The sequence below is a fragment of the Heptranchias perlo genome, unplaced genomic scaffold (assembly GCF_035084215.1).
Source record: "Heptranchias perlo isolate sHepPer1 unplaced genomic scaffold, sHepPer1.hap1 HAP1_SCAFFOLD_815, whole genome shotgun sequence".
NCBI lineage: Eukaryota > Metazoa > Chordata > Chondrichthyes > Hexanchiformes > Hexanchidae > Heptranchias > Heptranchias perlo.
The window spans coordinates 20,001-30,000 of record NW_027139850.1 but is presented as its reverse complement, the minus strand read 5'-3'; positions in this window follow the sequence as shown (position 1 = coordinate 30,000).

The window sequence follows — 10,000 nt, the reverse complement described above, 5'->3', positions numbered from 1 at the left end:
GTTAAGCTACAGTGACCCTTTCTAGCCGCCTTCGTCGTGTCTGCTGGGCACACATGGCCTTCCCCCCCCTGCCCGTGACAGGGGAGAGGTTGGTGTGCCAGGTCCGACTGGAGTTTGCAAACCATAGCGTTCAAGATACATGCACACACTCAGCCCTCCAGCTCTAAAAGGGTGACGTGTTTTGGTGCTCAGTTGCTAGAGAAATCTCGTGTTCAGCTACCAGAACGGGACTTGCTGTGCACATTCCCGCTCCACTCGAGACGGCAGACACCCGGGCTCTGGAGCTTGAATCGGACCTCTGTTAGACAACACAGGTGGACTTCTCGGCCTCACAAGAGAGCAATACGCCAGCGGGTGAACAGGAGAGTCGTGCCGACAAAACCCACTGACTTTTAAAACTGTCCGTCTGCCACTTGGGACAGAGAGAGGAACCTGACGAGCCTGAACACCAGCCTTGGCTGGACCGCTCGGGCCCTCCCATGTCGGACGCGAGTCGCCAAATCGATCGGAAGAGAGTACCGATTCCTCTCAAAAAGTCTGCGTGCCCGTTATTATAAAAGCAGCCCACCGGCCGCGGTGCCTTGCCCACAAACACACTTGGTGTCTGGGGTGATTCAGAGCCGCCGCGGCTCGAAAGTGTCAACCTGTTTTAAAAGTCATCGCTATGCCGGCACAGGTGACTTTCAAGTTAAAGAGTTCTCTTTATTGGCTTTCAAAAAAATCTGCAAAGTGTCACAGAGATTTTGAGAAACTCTTTTTTTTCTTTATATTATTATAATATAATATAATGTGTATATGTTTTCGAAAAGCATCCACCAGCAATCCATGGTGAGCCTCTCTCTGCTGGCAAGCTCCTCCTGCCTGAGCCCGACGCTGTCGAGGCTCAACACGATTTCAGACTGACAAAGAGTTCGAAAATTGCCGCCTGATGTAGCTTTAAATGCTGACAGGTGACTTCCGAGTGCTCTTGTAAAGGTCTCCGCTTTGAAATTGAGAGCCTTTTGCCAAGTGTCACTTTTTCAGGCACTCTTAAAGTGCACCTGGGCTGTCAGAGAAAGCTCTGAAAATCGTGTTCTCGAAAATCTCCGGGTACCCGACCAATCCCTAGGTGCCCGAATGACAAGTGTCAATTCGGCAGGACGGCCTCCCACCTCCGGCCGCAGATGCGTCACTAAATCCCCGCAACGGGGGCTTTCTCATTTCGGCATAGGGGCTTCCGCGGCCAACTCATTAACCTGTGCTCGGACTTTTTGTGCCACAAGTGCAAGGGACCGTTTGCCGGCAGCTACTCGCACCCCCCCGCCCAGGGGGGGAATCCTCTGACCGGAGATCCGAAACGCCGGCCGAATCCATCCCCGTCGGACTTCCGAAGGGGTTCCCTCGACCGACTGACTTCCGAACTCCTTTCTGGGCTTAAACGGGTGGAATTCGGACCCTCTCGCAAGGGAGCCGAAGCCCGCCAGCCCCGGGAGGCCTCGGGGCCGCCGTTTTCAAGCCCGACCAAAAAACCCGAAAAATGGGGAAAAATGGGAAAAATTCCCACTCCCAAAAGGCTTAAAAGTCGGTTGGGCGGCAGCCCGGGTCGGTCTCTGCAGACCTGGAGGCGCTGGACACAAGTCTGGTAAACAGGCTAAGTCTCGACATGCCACCTCTTACTATCCTGCAGGTACCCCGCCAATCCCCCCGGAACCGGCTGGCAATTGGCGAATCAGCGGGACGAATTTGAATTCGTGACCGACTTTCTGACACCGAATCGCCGCAAACGCGTTTCGATTTTTCGGCTTCGGTACCTCCCATCAGACTTTGACTGGCCATATCTCCGGACTCACGTGTCGCAGCCGGGACCTTCAGGCACCGTTCGACGCGTCTACCCCTGCCCCGTCGAATGGCGCCCCTCGCGGTGTGGTCCGATTTCCGCATTTTGGTCAGATTTGCCTCCAAAATTTTCAGATTGAGTTGACGAATGCCCCCTACGGGGTAACCTCTTGCCCTTTCGGACCTGGTCCCTGTGACTTAATTTCCGCCTTTTGCTCAATCGTTTCCCCATTTATAATTAATTTTAAAAATCTGGTTACTCAGTTCTGGTTTACCAGTTCCCTCTTCGGACTTAGTTTTTGGTTAATCATTTCCGGTTCACCAGTTCCCGTTTTGGACTTAGTCTCTGCGGGCCGTTTCTCATCTTTTGGTTCATCAGTTCCCCTCTTTTAATAATTTTTTGGCTGCTTTCGTTTGATCATTTCCCTGCCTTCTGGGTAACTTTTCCACCTTAGGACTTCATCGCCGCACATTGTTTTCGACTTCTGGTTGATCATTTCACCCCTTTTAATCATTTTTGTAACTTTTGGTTAACCATTTCACCCAGCTTCTGGTTAACCATTTCCCCTTTGGGACTTAGTCTGTGAGCATTCTTTTGGGATTCTGGTTAACCATTTGCCAATTTTTAAAAAATGTTGCCACTTTTGTTTAATGCTTTCTGGTCAACCTTTCCCTCTTTCAGACTTCACCGCGGCACATTGCTTCAGCCTCCTGGTTAATCATTTCACCCCTTTTAATCATTTTTGCAACTTTTGGTTAACCATTTCCCCCAGCTTCTGGTTAACCATTTCCCCTTTGGGACTTGGTCTCTGAGCATTCTTTTGGGATTCTGGTTAATCATTTGCCAATTTTTAAAAAATGTTGCCACTTTTGTTTAATGCTTTCTGGTCAACCTTTCCCTCTTTCAGACTTCACCGCGGCACATTGCTTCAGCCTCCTGGTTAATCATTTCACCCCTTTTAATCATTTTTGCAACTTTTGGTTAACCATTTCCCCCAGCTTCTGGTTAACCATTTCCCCTTTGGGACTTGGTCTCTGAGCATTCTTTTGGGATTCTGGTTAATCATTTGCCACTTTTTTAAAAATGTTGCCACTTTTGTTTAATGCTTTCTGGTCAACCTTTCCCTCTTTCAGACTTCACCGCGGCACATTGCTTCAGCCTCCTGGTTAATCATTTCACCCCTTTTAATCATTTTTGCAACTTTTGGTTAACCATTTCCCCCAGCTTCTGGTTAACCATTTCCCCTTTGGGACTTAGTCTCTGAGCATTCTTTTGGGATTCTGGTTAATCATTTGCCAATTTTTTAAAAATGTTGCCACTTTTGTTTAATGCTTTCTGGTCAACCTTTCCCTCTTTCAGACTTCACCGCGGCACATTGCTTTAGCCTCCTGGTTAATCATTTCACCCCTTTTAATCATTTTTGCAACTTTTGGTTAACCATTTCCCCCAGCTTCTGGTTAACCATTTCCCCTTTGGGACTTAGTCTCTGAGCATTCTTTTGGGATTCTGGTTAATCATTTGCCACTTTTTTAAAAATGTTGCCGCTTTTGTTTAATGCTTTCCCTGCTTTGTGGTCAACCTTTTCCCCTTTAGGACTTCACCGCGGCACATTGCTTCAGCCTCCTGGTTAATCATTTCACCCCTTTTAATCATTTTTGCAACTTTTGGTTAACCATTTCCCCCAGCTTCTGGTTAACCATTTCCCCTTTGGGACTTGGTCTCTGAGCATTCTTTTGGGATTCTGGTTAATCATTTGCCACTTTTTAAAAAATGTTGCCGCTTTTGTTTAATGCTTTCCCTGCTTTCTGGTCAACCTTTTCCCCTTTAGGACTTCACCGCAGCACATTGCTTTAGCCTCCTGGTTAATCATTTCACCCCTTTTAATCATTTTTGCAACTTTTGGTTAACCATTTCCCCCAGCTTCTGGTTAACCATTTCCCCTTTGGGACTTAGTCTCTGAGCATTCTTTTGGGATTCTGGTTAACCATTTGCCAATTTTTTTAAAATGTTGCCACTTTTGTTTAATGCTTTCTGGTCAACCTTTCCCTCTTTCAGACTTCACCGCCGCACATAATTTTCGACTTCTGGTTGATCATTTCACCCCTTTTAATCATTTTTGCAACTTTTGGTTAACCATTTCCCCCAGCTTCTGGTTAACCATTTCCCCTTTGGGACTTAGTCCCTGAGCATTCTTTTGGGATTCTGGTTAATCATTTGCCACTTTTTTAAAAATTTTGCCGCTTTTGTTTAATCGTTTCCCTGCTATGTGGTCAACCTTTTCCCCTTTCAGACTTCATCGCCGCGCATTGTTGTCGACTTCTGGTTAATCATTTTTCCCCTTTAAATCTTTTTTTGCCACTTTTGGTTAACCATTTCACCCAGCTTCTGGTTAACCATTTGCCCCATTTTACTGAATTTTTCCGCTTTGGTTTAATCATTTCCCTGCTTTCTTGTCAACCTTTTCCCCTTTTGGACTTCGCCGCCGCACTTTGCTTTTGCCTTCTGGTTAAACATTTCTCCCCTTTTAATCCTTTTTCCCACTTTTGGTTCACCAGTTCACCCAGCTTCTGGTTCACCATTTCCCCTTTGGGACTTAAGTCTCTGAGCATTCTTTTGGGATTCTGGTTAACCATTTGCCACTTTTTAAAAAATGTTGCTGCTTTTGTTTAATGCTTTCCCTGCTTTCTGGTCAACCTTTTCCTCTTTCCGACTTCATCGCCGCACCTTGTTTACGACATCCGGTTAAACATTTCTCCCCTTTCAATCCTTTTTGCCACTTTTGGTTAAGCAGTTCAACCAGCTTCTGGTTAACCATTTGCCCCTTCTTACTGAATTTTTCTGCTTTTGTTTAATCATTTCCCTGCTTTATGGTCAACCTTTTCCCCTTTAGGACTTCGCCGCCGCACTTTGCTTTCGCCTTCTGGTTAATCATTTCACAACATTTTAATCCTTTTTCCCACTTTTGGTTAAACAGTTCACCCAGCTTCTGGTTAACCATTTGCCCCTTTGGGACTTAAGTCTCTGAGCATTATTTTGGGATTCTGGTTAACCATTTGCCACTTTTTAAAAAATGTTGCCGCTTTTGTTTAATCGTTTCCCTGCTTTCTGGTCAACCTTTTCTCCTTTAGGACTTCGCCGCCGCACTTTGCTTTCGCCTTCTGGTTAATCATTTCACCCCTTTTAATCCTTTTTCCCACTTTTGGTTAAACAGTTCACCCAGCTTCTGGTTAACCATTTGCCCCTTTGGGACTTAAGTCTCTGAGCATTCTTTTGGGATTCTGGTTCACCATTTGTCCCTTTTTAAAAGATATTGCTGCTTCTGTTTAATCCTTTCCCTGCTTTGCGGTCAACCTTTTCCTCTTTCAGACTTCATCGCCGCGCATTGTTTTCGACATCTGGTTCAACATTTCTCCCCTTTTAATCCTCTTTCCCACTTTTGGTTAAGCAGTTCACCCAACTTCTGGTTAACCATTTGCCCCTTTTTACTGAATTTTTCTGCTTTGGTTTAATCATTTCCCTGCTTTATGGTCAACCTTTTCCCCTTTAGGACTTTGACGCGGCACATTGCTTTCGCCTTCTGGTTAATCATTTCACCCCTTTTAATCCTTTTTCCCACTTTTGGTTAAACAGTTCACCCAGCTACTGGTTAACCATTTCCCCTTTGGCACTTAAGTCTCTGAGCATTCTTTTGGGATTCTGGTAAACCATTTGTCCCTTTTTAAAAAATGCTGCTGCTTTTGTTTAATGCTTGCCCTGCTTTGCGGTCGATCATTTCACCCCTTTTAATCCATTTTTGCCACTTTGGGTTAAACAGTTCACACAACTTCTGGTTCACCATTTCACATTTCGGAACTTTTATTCCCACCATTACTTTGGGCTTCTGGTTCATCATTTCACGCTGTTTTACAAATCTTTGCCGCTTCACTTTTAATCCACAAACCGTGGCTCGCTTTCGGGTGGGGGGGGGGTAGCGGGTTTGGGCCGGGCACTCGACATCCCGGTGTGCGACCGGGTTCGTTCTGGTACCGCTCGGTGCCCCTCGTCCTGCTCTTGCCGCGGAAGCAAACCAGACGACCGTCGGTCTCACGCCCGAGGGGAGAGGAGGCGGAAAGCGGTTTGCAGCCTTTCGCTGTACCTCCGGCGGGCAGCGCCGCACCTCCGAGTGCTCGGTACCGTTCGCTGCGCCTCGTCCGGCCGCACGCAGCGAGCCAAACCCGGAGGAAATCGGCCTGTGCCTTCTCGAGATATGGGCCTCCGGGTGGGACGGACAAACCGGGGCCCCGAGCTCGCTTTCGGCGGCCCGGCACTCGACTTCCCGGTGTCCGAACGTGATCCTTCCGGTACCCTTCGGTGCCCCTTGCCCGACTCCAGCTCCCGTGCTGAAGCGGAGTCGGTCGGCCTGACGGCCGCCGAGTTAGCCAGCGGAAAGCGGTGCGCAGCCTTTCGCTTGCAGCTCCGGCGGGCAGCGCCGCACCTCCGGCTGCTCAGTGCCGTCCGCTGCTCCCCTTCCGGCTGCACGCAGCGAACCATACCCGGAGGAAATCGGCCTCGGCCTTCCGGAGATATGGGCCTGCGAGTGGGACCAATAAATCGGTGCACATTTCCGGCTCGGTTTCCGGCCTCGGCACTATCAGTTCACGCCGTCCGACCGACGTCGTTCTGGCACGGTTCCGTTGCTCCTTGATCCGGTCCAGCCACGGTAATCAGCCGAAGATGGTGGGGGGGGGACACATTGCCCGCCGAGTTAGCCGGAGGAAATCGGCCTCGGACTTCCTCAGATATCAGCCTCCGGGTGGGACAGACAAACCGGGGACCCGAGCACGCTTTCGGCGGCCCGCTGGTCGACTTCCCGGTGTGCGACCGGGTTCGTTCCGGTACCGTTCGCTGCCCCTCGTCCTGCTCTAGCCGCGGAGACAAACCCGACGACCGTCGGTCTCACGCCCGCGGAGGGAGGTGGCGGAAAGTGGTTTGCAGCCTTTCGCTGTACCTCCGGCGGGCAGCGCCCGACCTCCGAGTGCTCGGTACCGTCCGCTGCGCCTGGTCCTGCCGCACACAACGAGCCATACCCGGTGGAAATCGGCCTGTGCCTTCCAGAGATATGGGCCTCCGGGTGGGACGGACAAACCGGGGCCCCGTGCTCGCTTTCGGCGGCCCGCTAGTCGACTTCCCGGTGTGCGACCGGGTTCCTTCCGGTACCGTTCGCTGCCCCTCGTCCTGCTCTAGCCGCGGAAACAAACCCGACGACCGTCGGTCTCACGCCCGCGGAGGGAGGCGGCGGAAAGTGGTTTGCAGCCTTTCGCTGTACCTCCGGCGGGCAGCGCCCGACCTCCGAGTGCTCGGTACCGTCCGCTGCGCCTGGTCCGGCCGCACGCAACGAGCCATACCCGGAGGAAATCGGCCTGTGCCTTCCGGAGATATGGGCCTCCGGGTGGGACGGACAAACCGGGGCCCCGAGCGGTGGCACCCTGCTCGCTTTCGGCGGCCCGGCACTCGACTTCCCGGTGTGCGAACGTCATCGTTCCGGTACCCTTCGGTGCCCCTTGCCCCACTCTAGCTCCGGTGCTAAAGCGGAGTCGGTCGGTCTCACGGACGCCGAGTTAGCAGGCGGAAAGGGGTGCGCAGCCTTTCGCTGTCACTCCGGCGGGCAGCACCGCACCTCCGAGTGCTCGGTACCGAACGCTGCGCCTCCTCCTGCCGCACGCAACGAGCCATACCCGGAGGAAATCGGCCTCGGCGTTCCGGAGTTATCCGCCTCCGAGTGGGCCTGACCAAGCGGGGTGAACTGGAAATCATTAACCAACGTACTTCCATGTTTTCACCCGCAGAGGGCAGCACTCTCTTCTCCGTTTTAAACTGGGCCGACCCGGCTCCGTTTCGAGACCCGGCACTCGACTTCCCGGTGTGCGACCGGGTTCGTTCCGGTACCGTTCGCTGCCCCTCGTCCTGCTCTAGCCGCGGAACTAAACCCGACGACCGTCGGTCTCACGCCCGCGGAGGGAGGCGGCGGAAAGTGGTTTGCAGCCTTTCGCTGTACCTCCGGCGGGCAGCGCCCGACCTCCGAGTGCTCGGTACCGTCCGCTGCGCCTGGTCCGGCCGCACACAACGAGCCATACCCGGAGGAAATCGGCCTGTGCCTTCCGGAGATATGGGCCTCCGGGTGGGACGGACAAACCGGGGCCCCGAGCGGTGGCACCCTGCTCGCTTTCGGCGGCCCGGCACTCGACTTCCCGGTGTGCGAACGTCATCGTTCCGGTACCCTTCGGTGCCCCTTGCCCCACTCTAGCTCCGGTGCTAAAGCGGAGTCGGTCGGTCTCACGGACGCCGAGTTAGCAGGCGGAAAGGGGTGCGCAGCCTTTCGCTGTCACTCCGGCGGGCAGCACCGCACCTCCGAGTGCTCGGTACCGAACGCTGCGCCTCCTCCTGCCGCACGCAACGAGCCATACCCGGAGGAAATCGGCCTCGGCGTTCCGGAGTTATCCGCCTCCGAGTGGGCCTGACCAAGCGGGGTGAACTGGAAATCATTAACCAACGTACTTCCATGTTTTCACCCGCAGAGGGCAGCACTCTCTTCTCCGTTTTAAACTGGGCCGACCCGGCTCCGTTTCGAGACCCGGCACTCGACTTCCCGGTGTGCGACCGGGTTCGTTCCGGTACCGTTCGCTGCCCCTCGTCCTGCTCTAGCCGCGGAACTAAACCCGACGACCGTCGGTCTCACGCCCGCGGAGGGAGGCGGCGGAAAGTGGTTTGCAGCCTTTCGCTGTACCTCCGGCGGGCAGCGCCCGACCTCCGAGTGCTCGGTACCGTCCGCTGCGCCTGGTCCGGCCGCACACAACGAGCCATACCCGGTGGAAATCGGCCTGTGCCTTCCGGAGATATGGGCCTCCGGGTGGGACGGACAAACCGGGGCCCCGAGCTCGCTTTCGGCGGCCCGCTAGTCGACTTCCCGGTGTGCGAACGTCATCCTTCCGGTACTCAACCGTGCCCCTTGCCCCACTCTAGCTCCGGCGGTAAAGCGGAGTCGGTCGGTCTCACGGACGCCGAGTTAGCAGGCGGAAAGCGGTGCGCAGCCTTTCGCTGTCACTCCGGCGGGCAGCATCGCACCTCCCAGTGCTCGGTACCGTCCGCTGCGCCTGGTCCGGCCGCACACAACGAGCCATACCCGGAGGAAATCGGCCTGTGCCTTCCGGAGATATGGGCCTCCGGGTGGGACGGACAAACCGGGGCCCCGAGCGGTGGCACCCTGCTCGCTTTCAGCGGCCCGTCACTCGACTTCCCGGTATGCGAACGTGATCGTTCCGGTACCCTTCGGTGCCCCTTGCCCCACTCTAGCTCCGGTGCTAAAGCGGAGTCGGTCGGTCTCACGGACGCCGAGTTACCAGGCGGAAAGCGGTGCGCAGCCTTTCGCTGTCACTCCGGCGGGCAGCACCGCATCTCCGAGTGCTCGGTACCGTACGCTGCGCCGCCTCCTGCCGCACGCAACGAGCCATACCCGGAGGAAATCGGCCTCGGCGTTCCGGAGTTATCCGCCTCCGAGTGGGCCTGACCAAGCGGGGTGAACTGGAAATCATTAACCAACGTACTTCCAGGTTTTCACCCGCAGAGGGCAGCACTCTATTCTCCGTTTTAAATTGGGCCGACCCGGCTCCGTTTCGAGACCCGGCACTCGACTTCCCGGTGTGCGAACGTGATCGTTCCGGTACCCAACCGTGCCCCTTGCCCCACTCTAGCTCCGGCGGTAAAGCGAAGTCGGTCGGTCTCACGGACGCCGAGTTAGCAGGCGGAAAGCGGTGCGCAGCCTTTCGCTGTCACTCCGGCGGGCAGCATCGCACCTCCCAGTGCTCGGTACCGTACGCTGCGCCTCCTCCTGCCGCACGCAACGAGCCATACCCGGAGGAAATCGGCCTCGGCCTTCCTGAGATATCATCCTCCAAACGGGCGTCACAAATCAGGGCACATGGTCAGCTGCAAAGCAGTGTCATTCCAACCTCTCACTGCACCCCACACGACATTCCGCTTGCCTGCCTGCCGCTGCCTACTCTCACCAGCGAAACAAAGTCAGGATAACACCCCAATGCAAGCAGCTCCCTTCCGGCCAACCAACCCACACCAATCCCCTTGCCTGCCTCCCACAAATTCCACCAGCCAGGCAAAGTCAAAATCAACCCACAATAAACGCACTCCACA